The following is a 13115-nucleotide window of genomic DNA, read 5'->3' on the forward strand; positions in this document are numbered from 1 at the left end:
GAGACATTGTCATCATAGCTTCTTTCCTCTTAAGCATATCTTCTTTGAAGATATTTTAATAACTGTTTTGAAGTCTTTGCCTGTTAAATCCAACATCTGAGCCCTCTCACAGGAACTTTCTGTTGCCTGCTTTTTTCCTGGTGTATGAGTCACACTTTCATGTTTCTCTGCATGTCTTATGATCTTCTGTTGAAGACTGAAGATTTTAAGCAATAGATTGCAGAAACTCTGGATACTGATTCCCTTTTTCCTCCTCTCCAGGGCTTGCTTTTGTTATTGTGATCTTCTTTATTTTTTCAGTGACCTGGCAAAATTCTTCTAGTGAAGCATTCTGTTTCTCGGAGGGTGCAGCATTGGATGTGTGCACAGCCACCCTGGGATGACAGTGGCTTTAGCAGAGCTCTCTCTGTCTCCTTCCCTGATCTCTATGATCATCTCTCTACCTCATTTGGCATCGCATCCAGCTGTCAGTCTCCACTACTTGATGGTAGATAGTCTATTGTTTTTAATAACGTCCTTCAGTATAAATTGCTCCGCAGTCCGATCCAATTAATTTGTGCAGGGGTAATTTTTAGATTTTTTTCTGACCCTAGGAGGGTTTTTCTTAGCTATCTCTTTCTTTGGTTCTTCCTGGTAAACTAGCTGACCTACAATTTAGCTTGTTGCTCATCTAGTTATCAACCTCTTATTTGCCTTCTCCCAAAATCTCCATCCTTTTTTAGATAATTCTTAGGCTTGAATTTGCCCACACTCTGTTTCAAACAAAGTCTTCCTCTGGAGAGAGCTTTGGAGCTCTGTGTTCTCATGGGTGACCTCTCCCCCAGGGAAAAATCTCTTGAACACTCCTCTAGGTCACTGGGTGGGAGTGGTAGCCTCTGACCTTCTCAGTTTGCTTTTCCTGGTGTGGAACCACTGCCTAATAAGTGAGCTGGAGTGAGAGTGATCAGGGACTCAATATTCTTGGCCTGCTGTGCCTGAGTCAGGAAATGTAAGAATGGATTCCCCAACTTCTCATCAGCACTTGACTGTAATTTAGCTTCTGTAACTCAGAGTTCACTTGAAGGTCCAACAGCAAGTTTGAGCAGGCAGATGATTGAATCAGTGAACTTGAAGGTAGGCCCAATGTGATCCCCAATTTGAGGATCGTAAAGAAAAGACAATAAAGAAGAATGAACAAATCCTAAGAGACCTGTGGGACACCATCAAACATACCAACATATCGATTATGGGAGTGTCAGAAGGAGACATGAGAGAGATAAGGGCAGAAAGAATAGTTTTTAAATTAATGACCAAAACCTCCCATGTTTGAAGAAAGAAATGAATACATATTTTTAAAAGCTCAACAAATCCCAAGTAAGATAAACTCAAAGATATCCTTACTGAGACACTTTATAATCAAACTGTTGAAAGACAAAGACAAGGAGAGAATCCCGAAAGCAAGCATAGAGATCCCTTGTAATATACAAGGGGTTATCAATAACATTAAACAGAAACCGTGGAGGCCAGAAGGCAGTGGGATGAAATATCCAAAGTGCTGAGAGAGTAAAATTGAATGAGAATAAAAACCCCAAATTCCACATCTAGAAAAACTATCCTCCAAAAATTAAAGAGGAATTATGACATTACCAGATATAAAAAAACCAAAACTGACAGGGTGCATCCCTAGCACACCTGCTCTACGAAATATGCTAAAAGGGAGTCCTTCAGGCTGAAATGAAAGGACACTAGACCATAACTCAAATCCATATGAAGAAATACAGTACACTGGTGAGGGAAACTACTTAAATAAATATAAAAGTCAACATTAACGTATCTTATTTAGCAATTCCCCCTTTTATTCTATATGATTTTAAAGACAACTACATAAAACAATAATTATAAACCTATGGCAATGAGTACCTAATTTACAAACATTTAATTTGTGATAATAACACAATGGAGGTGGCGCTACATAAGAGTTTTATATACTAATGAAACTAACTTGGTATGAATCTGAACTAGATTTTTATAAATTAAGGTGTTAATTATAATATGCAAGGCAACTGTTAAGAAAATAACTAAAAATATATAGGGAAAGAAATGAGGAGGGAATCAAAACTGTACATCAGAAAATATCTACCTATCACAAAAGAAGGCAGTAATGAAGGAAATGGGGGGGGGAATATATATGATGTACAGAAAACAAAAAGTAAAATGGCAGACATAAATCCAACTATATCTATAATAACATGAAATGTGAATGAACTACTCCTCAGCAAGTGGTGCTGGGAAAGTTGAACAGTTGAGTGTAAATCAATGAAGTTAGAACACATCCTCATACCATGTGCAAAAATAAATTCAGAATGGCTTAAAGACTTTACTATAAGACAAGACACCATAAAACTCCTAGTAAAGGTCATAGGCAAAACATTCTCTGACATAAATTGTACCAATGTTTTCTTAGGTCAGTCTCCCAGGCAATAGAAATTTTAAAAATAAACAAATGGGACCGAATCAAACTTACAAACTTTTGCACAGCAAAGGAAATCATCAACAAGACAAAAGGACAACATACGAAATGGGAGAAAATGTTTGCAAATGATACAACTGACAAGGGCTTAATTTCCAAAATATACAAACAGCTCATACAACTCAACAAAAAAAACAAACAACCCAATCGAAAAATGGGCAGAACACCTAAACAGACATTTCCCCAAAGAAGAAATACAGATGTCCAATAGGCACACAAAAAGATGCTCAACACTGCTAATTATTAGAGAAATGCAAATCAAAACTACAATGGGGTACCACTCACACTGGTCAGAATGGCCATTATTTAAAAGAGTACAAATAACAAATGCTGGAGAGGGTGTGGAGAAAAAGGAACACTTCTGCACAGTTGGTAGGAATTAAGTTGGTGCAGCCACTATGGAAAACAGTGTGGAGGTTCCTCAGAAAGATAAAAATAGAATTATGGTATGATCAGCAATCCCACTCCTGGTAATATATCCAGACAAAACTATAATTCAAAAAGATACATGCACCCCTATGTTCATATCAGCACTATTCATAACAGCCAAAACAAAGAAACAACCTAAATGTCCATCGACAGAGGAATGGATAAAGAAGATATGGTACATATAGACAATGGAATACTACTCAGCCATCAAAAAGAACGAAACAATGTCATTTGCAGTAACATGAATGTAACTAGAGATGATCATACTAAGTGAAGTAAGTCAGAAAGAGAAAGACAAATATCATATGATATCACTTATATGTAGAATCTAAAATATGGCACAAATAGACCTACCTACAAAACAGAAAGACTCACAGACATAGAGAACAGACTGGTGGTTCCCAAGGGGGAGGGAAGGGGGAGGGAAGGACTAGGATTTGGGGATTAGCAGATGCAAATTTATATATAGGATGGATAAACCACAAGGTCCTACTGTATAGCACAGGGAACTATATTTAATATCCTGCGACAAACCATAATGGAAAAGAATATGAAAAAGAATGCATATATGTGTATAACTGAATCACTTTGCTGTACAGCAGAAATCAACACATTATAAATTGACTATACTTCAATAAAAAATAAAATGCAAAACTTTCTTTAAAAATATGAATGAACTAAATAATCAAATTTAAAGGCAGAGATTTTCAGATTAGATTTAAGAAAACATGATCCAACTATACACTGTCTTCCTCAATAAGTTAAACATAGAATTATCACATGACCCAGCAATTCCACCCCAGGTATGTACCCAAGCAAATTGAAAACTTATGTCCATACAAAAAATTTTACACAAATGCTCACAGCAGCATTATTCATAATAACCAAAAAGTGGAAACAACTCAAATGTCCATCAAGTGATGAGTGGGTCAACAAATGTGGTATATCCACATAATGGAATAATATTCAGCCACAAAAAGGAACAAAATATGGATGCATGCTTCAGAATGAATGAACTTTGAAAACATGCTAAGCAAAACAGGCCAGATACACAAAGCCACGTATTGTATGATTCCATTTATATGAAATATCCGGAATAGGCAGATCCATTGAGACAGTAACAGATTAGTGGCAGCCAGGGGCTTGGGGGAAGGGTGGGAACGGGAAGCAACTGTTTAACAGGTACAGAGTTTCTTTTGGAGATAAAAATGTTCTGAAACTAGACAGTGGCGATGGCTTCACAACACTGTGAATGTAGTGTAAGCTACTGAATTGTACTCTTAGGAATGGTCATTTTCGGGACTTCCCTGGCTGTTCAGTGGTTAGGACTCTGCACTTCCACTGCAGGGGGCACAGATTTGATCCCTGGTCGGGGACCTAAGATCCCACATGCCATGTGGCACAGCCAAAAAAAAAAAAAAGGTAACCTTCATGTCATGTGAATTTTACCTCATTAAAAAAGGAATATTTGATAGAGAAATTCAGGGAGAAAGTCAAGGGAATGGGAGAGAAAAAGATACTGAGAAAAAAAATGTGTGAAAGCTAAATTCTATGTCCTATACATTACAGAGGTTGAGCAAAACTCTAATAATCAATTGAAATACATGATACATGGTAAATCATATTCCAAGAATGACATAAATAAGAGACAAATAGAGAAGGGGGCAAAATAGATGACAAGCCCTCCAGAGAGGAACTAGACTCTGATCTAGAATGTAGAGGCCTCTGAGGTATTACTCAGCATGTAAAGGTAACTCAAGTTCACACAGAACGGCTCAGGTCAAAGGTTATTTTTCCTCTGGCTCCACCCTCAACCACTTATAGGTGGAAACTTGAGCACCACCTCCAATACTTCTACCCTGGTTCTGGGAATGCAGTTGGAAATTCTTATAGCTAGTCCCTGCATTCAAAAAAAGAGTGTTGTTCAGCCACACCCTTGGCCTTCCCTCCACAGCACGCTTCCTAACAGCAAAAATTCCCTGATTTTAGCAGCTTTTACAAACTGGATAGGCTGAGAATTTTCCAACTCATCAGGTGCTGGTTCTTTTTTGCCTATCAGTTCTTTCCTCAGTTTATTTCTCTCCTTTCACATTTTACTATAAGCAGCAAGAAAAAAACCCAGCTGCACCTTTCACACTTTGCTTGGAAATCTCCTCAGCTAAATATCCAGGATCATTGCTTACAAATTCTGCTTTCCGTACACTCTGAAACACACAATTCAGCTAAGTTTCCTGACACCAAATAGCAAGGATTGCCTTTCCTCCAGTTTCCAAATGTTCCTCATTTCCCTCTGAGCCTTCACCAGAAGTTCCTTTAATGCTCGTATTTCTACCAACGTTCTGTTTATGATGATACGTGGATTCGCTAAGACAATGCAGGCTTTCCACACCTGAGCCCTCACAGGCAGAATCTTTAACAGCAGTATCTTTACCAAAGTAAAAATACTTTGGTATTTTTAAATACCAAAGTCTGTTCAAAGCAATCTTGGATTTTTCTACCATGCTTCTCACAATTCTTCCGGCCCTACCTGCTATCCAATTCCAAAGCCACTTGCCTATTTTTAGGTATTTGTTATAGCGGCGCCCCACTTCCCAGTGCCAAAATATGTATTCGCTTGTCGTGGCTGCTTTAACAAAATACCACAAACGCGGTGGCTTAGAACAACAGAAATGCACTTTTCATGAAAGTCCTCATGGTGGTATTGCAGAAGTGGAACCCTATCTGTTTTTGTTCCCCTTTTCCTGTTTTTCTTTTGCATGAATCAAGTATTTGTTACGATTCCTTTTTATTTCCTTTTTAGGCTCGTGAGCTATAACTCTGCTGTGTTATTTTATTGTTTGTTTTAAGGTTTAGGGTATATATCTTTATCTGATCACAGTCTACCCCTTCACATGATATTGGCCCAGCCATCTGTATTTAACAAATCCTCCAGGGATGTTATGGTTTGTGACACCCTGCCCTAGAGAAGGCCGCGTCTCCAGCTGCATAGCTGGAGAGCTGACTGACTCAGGTAATGACTAGACAGCCACCGTTTATAAAAACCTACCAGATCCCAGGTGTTTTACATACACTGCTGTCTTACCTACACACACCCTGAGCAGTGGGGGGCGTCACCCCTTTTCATAGATGAAGAAGCCGAGGCTCAGTGGCTATAAGTGACCTGCCCAAGGTCCCACGCTGGCCAAAGGCAGTGTCCACAGTCAAGCCCAGGTGGATGTGACTCCCGTCTTGCCCCACCACCCTTGAGAGAGACTCAGGGCTGGTGGGGTGCAGGGAGCTCCCACTTGCTCTGTTCATGCAGGAACCCCCAGAGCACCCACCGACTGGTGGCAGGAGAAGGCAGTGCCCACCATGGCTGTGCCCTCACCTCTCTGTGTGATCCAGAGAAGCCTGGAACCAGAGAGAAGGGCCCGGAAGTGCGCTCAGATGCTCCACTCGGCCAGAGGAGGGAGTGAAGGCACGGAGGGCTGGCTACCTACCCAGGGGTCAGATGGAGGGCGTGCGGAGGCTGGACAGGCCCCGGCAGCAGGAGGCGGGGACCCAGATTTAAGGAAACTATAAGGTAGGAAGACTGAGTTTCTGACCACCCCCATTGATTAACCCACCCAGGGAGACATGTGTTCCAGAGTAGGGGTGTGGTTTTGTGCACGGAAGCCTGGAAACCACACGTGGTCAAAGTGTCCCTGCTCTTGCCTCTTCCCACACACCACTGGACATGCAGCCAGTTGTCCGAGTCCCATGCTGGCACAGGGCCAGGCACCTGGGAACCTCAGTCTAGAGGATCTAGGGCTGAGCCCAGTCCTCCTGTGCCAGCCCCGTCCTCTCTCCAGCCCCTGCTTGATCCCCTGCACAGGTCGGCAGGGACTTCTGCCCAGGAGCTTTGCCGCAGCTGTTCCTTTCACCTGTCCTTCTGCCCACACCTGTGTCTCCAGCCTGCAGAGTCACACCCAGCTCAGCTTTGGTCCTTTGTGGGTCTTCTCTGATGTCTCAGACAGGGTCAGGAGGGCCTTTCACGGGATCCCATATCACATGGCCTGTGCTCCCTGTGGGACCATCATGGCTTCCCTGAAGTCAGGCCACCTGCAAGTTCTGTCTGCAAACAGGAGCCTCCCAGGCAGCCCTGGCAGGCTTCTGGTCCGCTGTGGGAAGCAGCAGGGGGGCGGTCTGTGGGCCCTGGCAGTGCCAGGACAGGTTGGATAATCCCAGCTCACCTGCCCTGGAGGGAAACTGTGCCTGGCCAGCCTGCTGCCTCTGGATTCCACACTCTCCAAAAAACTGAGTCACAGCTTGGGGTGGCCCAAGCAGGAGGTGTCCCTGGGCAACTTTTAGGTTCTGTTGTGTTTTTCAGAAGAAAATATTTTTTGACCAAATTCATCCTGGGTGGCAACATGTCGCTTCCAGTTAATTATGCAATTAATTTGCTAGAAGCTGCATACTGGGCGAGAGAGTGAGGCGCATGCAATGGCACCACACCAGCTGGGACACATGCAGTAAGGCCACGGCCACTGAGAGCAGAGACCACACCAAGGCCGAGACACCTGCCGCCTCCCTCCCTCAGACCAGCCTGGCCCTGACTCCTGCAGGGGACGTGAGCACCCTCGCCAGGGGCTGGAGCTGCTTCCGCACGGCTGCAGCTCCCCCGAGAGAAGGAGAAAGGTCCCCTGGGGTGGAGAGGGCTGCCCTGCTCCTGGGAGCTAAGATGCCAGCCAAGACTGGGCCCTGCAGAAGTCACAGGTCTGGAAGCCGGCTTGCTCAGGAGCCCCACAGGGCCTGCCATACAGGGGCACCGCACACAGCTATGGGGGCCATGCCCCAAGCCAGCGTACCTGCCGGGAGATCGGGGCCAAGAGCCCACCCGGCCCACAGCCCACCCTGACTCCAGGCTGTTTCCTCTTCTGAATTCACACAAAGCCTCCCTAAGAGTTGGGGCAGTTCAGAGTCGTTCTCTGCCAGCCCCGCTTAGTGAATGTGTGGTATGAGTTGCAGGTGGCGGTGCCTTTCCTCTGCTGGATTCCAGGAGAAGGCCAGCCCCTGGCAGGAACGGCAGCAGGTTCTGTCCCAGTGACCACGGCGAGGGAGAGCCCTCCGACTGGCTGTGGCTGTCACAGCCCCTGCTGCTGTCCCTCTGCTGTGGGTACCACGTGGCCTCTGTGCTCAGACCCCGAGTCTCTGCCATGGGACTGGAGACCACAGTGGGGAATCGTGTCTTTTCTATTTTTCCCTTTGGCTCCCTGCACCCAAGGAGGGGCATTTTGACTTTTCAAAAGGTTGATACTGATAGCGCTTCACCCAGTCATCAGGGTAGTGGTTTCTGGGACAGAGAGGGTGAAACTGGCCAGGAGACATATCCCACCTCCTCAGATGGAGGGAAGGCCACATCCCCGGTGGCAGTAAGGGTTGCCTGGTGCCGAGGAAAGCTGCTGCTTCCACTGCGATGGCCCTGATGGAAGCCCCCTGACCCCTGGCCCTACCACATGGCTGCGCATCCCCAGGAGAGGCTCCGGCCTCCACAGAGTCCCAGGGTCTCCTTCCTTGCCTTTTGCTCTTTGCCCAGCACCGCTCAGCCTGACAAACTCCTCAGCTTTTGTCCCAGTCAACTGCTGGCTTGTACTGAAGCCTGTCCCCAGACCCCTGCCCACCCCGGGGACACTGCCTATGGCCTACGGCATGCTGTGCACCCGGCACCCGGCCTGGCAGGTGTCTGCTTGGACACCTGTCCCCTCCCTAGACTGAGTGCCTCGGAGGCATGTGTTGACAGGGATCTGATTTTCCCGGCTTCAAGGGCTCCCCTCGGCTCTCCTCCAGGGGTGCTGACCCCTCGCCCAGCCTGAGCTGGGACCAGCCTGGCCCTGTCCCCAGCCAGCTGGAGGAGATAGGCGAGCCTGCCTCTCACCACCCATGATGCTACCGCAGCAGGTCCCTGCAGCCTGCCCCAAAATAGCCCCAGCTGGGGAAGCAGAGCGTGACAAGGACAACATGGCCCAGCTGTTGGGAACGCGGCATCCTCACCTCCTCCACACTTGCTCCCGTTCAGCTCGCGCTCCACGTCCCTGGAGACGCCTCCACCGAAGGCCTCAGGCCTCCAGGTGGGCTCGCTAGCATTCGCTGTCCCTGCCCCTCCCTCAGGCAGGGAGCTTGTACCCCTGGGAGGTGAGCAGCAGGATGGAGCTCTGTGGGGAGAAGACAGGACAGCAGATGAGAGGTGTCGTGGAATTTGGGGAGATGGGAATTTGGAGGGTAAGCAGTAGTACCTGACTTCACAGAATGGAAAAAGCTATACCTTAGCTATAGCCAAGGGGCGGGGCGGGGCGCCAGTGAGAAGTGAGCCTGGCTTCCCAGGAGCTGCGGGCCTGGGTGGCAAGGGCAGACGGAGAGCTGGCCTCCCCGCCGACCCCCGTCTGCTGTCATCTCCTCCGGTTTTCTCCTCGCTTGCAGAGCTCCATCACACTGGCCTGGGGACACACCAAGCTTACTTCTACCCAGGGCCTTGGCACTTTTTGTTCCTTCTGCCTCGATAAGCTCTCCCTCTAGAAGCCCGCACGGCTCGCCCACCCTTGTCAGTCCCCTAGTGTCTCCTCCTCCGCCAGCCCTCCCTGTAGCTGGCCGCTGCTAGTGGTCAGTAAGGCTCTGCAGAGAGACCCAGGGAGGGTTTAAAAATTGCTGGGATGAATAAGAACCAGAGTCAGCAGCATTTTATCTAAACTGTTACTTCATCCCTGACACCGATTTACTTCTGCATCTCAGCTTTTAATATTACCTAAACGAAATAACCACGCAGATATTAAATTCTACTTCAATTTTTAAGTACTGTGTTCTGCATCCTTATGTTTATTTAAAAGCTAAGTGCAAACACTCTTCCCTTTTAAGCACCTGTACCATTCTATTTCACCATCTGTTTCACACACACACACACACACACACACACACACACACACACAAATGCTGCAAGGATCTGAGGGTTGGCAATTCTCAGTAATCCTGTTTCCTAAATTCTTTGAGAAGGGCTGTTACAAGGTGAACGTTGTGTCTTCAATACTGGATCAAAGCGACAGTAAAAAAAAAAAAGCCCAAATACTTGAGCATTGGGTCTGGGGTTTGTTTTTTTTGTTTTGTTTTTTGTTTTTTGCGGTACGCGGGCCTCTCACTGCTGTGGCCTCTCCCGTTGCGGAGCACAGGCTCCGGACGCGCAGGCTCAGCGGCCATGGCTCACGGGCCCAGCCGCTCCGTGGCATGTGGGATCTTCCCGGACCGGGGCACGAACCCGCGTCCCCTGCATCGGCAGGCGGACTCTCAACCACTGCGCCACCAGGGAAGCCCTGTTTGTTTTTTAATGGTAGAAGTTAGCTAAACCTTTAGATCAAACCATGTTGTATTTCAACACACAGACACGATCACATCTCTAACAGACAAGCCCATGGCATTAAAAACTGTGCAAATGCTGAAGATCTCCCAATCAAACTGACTAGGAAGAGACATAGCTGACATCAAGGTAGGCTGCTTCCTCACAAGATGTCAGATCAAGAATGTTTCTTTTCATTCCTCCTTCCCTCTCTGACCATCCTTTTCCTAATTCTAACACCGTAAAGGCCTTTATCATTCTTCTGTACATCTTTTGATTTACCCTGGCCTGGAAAGATAATGTTATCGTTCACATATCTCAGGCCACTACAAAGAAAGGTAATCCAACCAACTGTTGGATTTGCTATGATGCTAGAGATCCTATAGTTCTGTCTGTCACAAACTTCTCCTTGATTTCCAATGCCTCTGTTTCTCTGAAACAAGAGATAAACACTTCTGGGGAAGTGGAGACACAGTTACATGAAATACATAAATAGGCCAACTGGCTTAAAGATGTATCCCCAAGGTATCAATCGAGGTCAGCAGTTTATACACGTACGAGACTTAGCTTCCTCCATTGCCTTTTTAAAAAAACTTGAGATGCTTCCTATGTACCTTTATGTTAGAATTGTTATTCTCTTTCCTTCCTTGTTCCTACACCTTGTCACCTTTAAAAAAATACTGTTCTTGGGTTTCCCTGGTGGTGCAGTGGTTGAGAGTCCGCCTGCCAATGCAGGGGACACGGGTTCATGCCCCGGTCCGGGCAGATCCCACATGCCGCAGAGCGGCTGGGCCCGTGAGCCATGGCCGCTGAGCCCGCGCATCCGGAGCCTGTGCTCTGCAACGGGAGAGGCCACAATAGTGAGAGGCCGGCGTACCGCGAAAAAAAAAAAAATACTGTTCTCTTTTTAAATTTTAAATTCAGGGTTTTTTTATTCAGTATTCTCGATATTTTAGGAAAACTACAATATAAATTAGAAAATAAAATATTTATCTCTGCTATAATATCAAAGAAGCATTTTAATCAAAGCTCCACTAAAAATCCTAACAAGAAGAGACAGTGCAGCCAACTATGGAAAACAGTATGGAGGTTCCTCAAAAAACGAAAAACAGAGTTACCATATGGTCCAGAAATCCCACTCCTGGGCATATATCGGACAAAACTGTAATTCGAAAAGATACACACTCCCCTGTGTTCACAGCAGCACTATTCACAATAGCCAAGACACGGAAAGAAACTAAATGTCCATCGACAGAGGAATGGATAAAGGAGATGTGGTACATATATATAATGGAATACTACTCAGCCATCAAAAAGAACGTAATAATGCCATTTGCAGCAACATGAATGCAACTAGAGATGATCATACTAAGGGAAGTAAGTCAGAAAGAGAAAGACATCTTAGAGGAAAACAAAAGCAGAACACTCTATGACATAAATCAAAGCAAGATCCTTTCTGACCCACCTCCTAGAGTAATGGAAATAAAAACAAAAATAAACAAATGGGACCTAATGAAACTTCAAAGCTTTTGCACAGCAAAGGAAACCATAAACAAGACCAAAAGACAACCCTCAGAATGGGAGAAAATATTTGCAAATGAAGCAACCGACAAAGGATTAATCTCCAAAATTTACAAGCAGCTCATGCAGCTCAATAACAAGAAAACAAACAACCCAATCCAAAAATGGGCAGAAGACCTAAATAGACATTTCTCCAAAGAAGATATACAGACTGCCAACAAACACATGAAAGAATGCTCAACATCATTAATCATTAGAGAAATGCAAATCAAAACTACAATGAGATATCATCTCACACCAGTCAGAATGGCCATCATCAAAAAATCTAGAAACAATAAATGCTGGAGAGGGTGTGGAGAAAAGGGAACACTCTTGCACTGCTGGTGGGAATGTGAATTGGTTCAGCCACTATGGAGAACAGTATGGAGGTTCCTTAAAAAACTACAAATAGAACTACCATATGACCCAGCAATCCCACTACTGGGCATATACCCTGAGAAAACCAAAATTCAAAAAGAGTCATGTACCAAAATGTTCATTGCAGCTCTATTTACAATAGCCTGGAGATGGAAACAACCTAAGTGCCCGTCATCGGATGAATGGATAAAGAAGATGTGGCACATATATACAATGGAATATTACTCAGCCATAAAAAGAAACGAAATTGAGCTATTTGTAATGCGGAGGATAGACCTAGAGTCTGTCATACAGAGTGAAGTAAGTCAGAAAGAAAAAGACAAATACCGTATGCTAACACATATATATGGAATTTAAGAAAAAAATGTCATGAAGAACCTAGGGGTAAAGCAGGAATAAAGACGCAGACCTCTTAGAGAACGGACTTGAGGTTATGGGGAGGGGGAAGGGTGAGCTGTGACAGGGCGAGAGAGAGTCATGGGCATATACACACTAACAAACGCAGTAAGGTAGATAGCTAGTGGGAAGCAGCCACATGGCACAGGGATATTGGCTCGGTGCTTTGTGACAGCCTGGAGGGGTGGGATGGGGAGGGTGGGAGGGAGGGAGATGCAACAGGGAAGACATATGGGAACATATGTTTATGTATGACTGATTCACTTTGTTATAAAGCAGAAACTAACACACCATTGTAAAGCAATTATACCCCAATAAAGATGTTAAAAAAAAAAAAAAGAAAGAGAAAGACAAATATCATATGATATCACTTATACGTGGAATCTAAAATATGACGCAAATGAACCTATCTACAAAACAGAAACGGATGCACAGACATAGAGGACAGACTGTGCCAAGGCGGGGGGGTGGGGGAGGGATGGATTGGGAGTTTGGGATGAGCAG

At 45.3% G+C, this 13115-nt stretch overlaps 1 protein-coding gene across 4 annotated transcripts in view; it reads right to left on the minus strand.

The window, feature by feature from the left end:
* The window catches only part of RET (ret proto-oncogene), a 262367-nt gene that overhangs the window by 158904 nt on the left and 90348 nt on the right, over positions 1-13115 (minus strand). The window contains exon 1 of one of the 4 annotated variants that reach the window (XM_060285975.1): positions 8948-8991. The exons of the other annotated variants lie outside the window; for them this stretch is intronic. The gene's annotated coding sequence lies outside the window, so the exon portion shown is untranslated. Of the gene's footprint in view, positions 1-8947; positions 8992-13115 lie in introns of those variants that run through there. 4 annotated transcript variants of the gene reach the window in all.

This window comes from Globicephala melas, chromosome 16 (assembly GCF_963455315.2).
Source record: "Globicephala melas chromosome 16, mGloMel1.2, whole genome shotgun sequence".
NCBI classification, from domain to species: Eukaryota; Metazoa; Chordata; class Mammalia; order Artiodactyla; family Delphinidae; genus Globicephala; species Globicephala melas.